Source organism: Arachis duranensis, chromosome 5, assembly GCF_000817695.3.
Source record: "Arachis duranensis cultivar V14167 chromosome 5, aradu.V14167.gnm2.J7QH, whole genome shotgun sequence".
NCBI classification, from domain to species: Eukaryota; Viridiplantae; Streptophyta; class Magnoliopsida; order Fabales; family Fabaceae; genus Arachis; species Arachis duranensis.
Window position 1 is genome coordinate 58667544 of NC_029776.3, and position 1703 is coordinate 58669246.

Here is a 1703-nt window from a genome sequence, read left to right on the forward strand (position 1 = left end):
TCTCCTTGCATCATGGGCAAGTTGAATGCCAACCTTACATTTTCCGGACTAAAATCCAAGTATTTCCCCCGAACCATAGTAATCCAATTCTTTGGATCTGGGTTCATACTTTGGTCATGGTTCTTGGTGATCCATGCATTGGCATAGAACTCTTGAACCATCAAGATTCCGACTTGTTGAATGGGGTTGGTAAGAACTTCCCAACCTTTTCTTCGGATCTCATGTCGGATCTCCGGATATTCACTCTTTTTGAGTGAAAAAGGGACCTCAGGGATCACCTTCTTCAAGGCCACAACTTCATAGAAGTGGTCTTGATGCACCCTTGAGATGAATCTCTCCATCTCCCATGACTCGGAGGTAGAAGCTTTTGCCTTCCCTTTCCTCTTTCTAGATGTTTCTCCGGCCTTGGATGCCATAAATGGTTATGGAAAAACAAAAAGCATAGCTTTTTCCACACCAAACTTAAAAGATTTGCTCGTCCTCGAGCAAAAGAAGAAAGAAGAGAGTAAAAGAAGAAGAAATGAAGAGAAAGGGAATGGCTTTAATTTTCGGCCAAGAAGGGGAGAAGTGGTGTGTATGTTGTGTGAAAATGAAGGAGTGAAGAAGGGTTTATATAGGAGTGGGGGAAAGGTTATGGTTCGGTCATGTATGGGTGGGTTTGGGAGGGAAAGTGGTTTGAATTTGAAGGGTACCAACAATCTCTGTGGGATCGACCCTTACTCACGTAAGGTTTATTACTTGGACGACCCAGTACACTTGCTGGTTAGTTGAACGGAGTTGTGAACTTAACCAAGAGCCACAATAGTTTTTGTGTATATGCCAAAGAGCCAATATTGATGATCACAATTTCGTCCACCAGTGGGGATCCTGTGGGGTCCACAGATCCTTAGGTGTCAAGGAAAAGTAATCCCTGCACCAAATGGCATGCAAAAATGCGTTTTGAGCCAATTCTGGCGTTAAACGCCGGGCTGGTGCCCATTTCTGGCGTTTAACGCCAAGAGCTTGCCTTTTTCTGGCGTTTAACGCCAGTCTGGTGCCCCTTTCTGGCGTTAAACGCCCAGAATGGTGCCAGACTGGGCGTTAAACGCCCACCAGCTAACCTCACTGGCGTTTAAACGCCAGTGGGTGCGTCCTCCAGGGTGTGCTGTTTTTCTTTCTGTTTTTCATTCTGTTTTTACTTTTTTCATTGATTTTGTGACTTCTCATGATCATCAACCTACAAAAGACATAAAATAACAAAAGAAAATAGATAAAATATAACATTGGGTTGCCTCCCAACAAGCGCTTTTTTAATGTCATTAGCTTGACAGAGGGCTCTCTTGGAGCCTCAGAAATGCTCAGAGCTATGTTGGAACCTCCCAACACCAAACTTAGAGTTTGAATGTGGGGGTTCAACACCAAACTTAGAGTTTGGTTGTGGCCTCCCAACACCAAACTTAGAGTTTGACTGTGGGGGCTCTGTTTGGCTCTTTTTTGAGAGAAGCTCTTCACGCTTCCTCTCCATGGTGACAGAGGGATATCCTTGAGCCTTTAACACAAAAGGATTCTTCATTCACTTGAATGATCAATTCTCCTCTATCAACATCAATCATAGCCTTTGCTGTGGCTAGGAAGGGTCTGCCAAGGATGATGGATTCATCCATGCACTTCCCAGTCTTTAGGACTATGAAATCAGTAGGGATGTAATGGTCTTCAACTTTAAC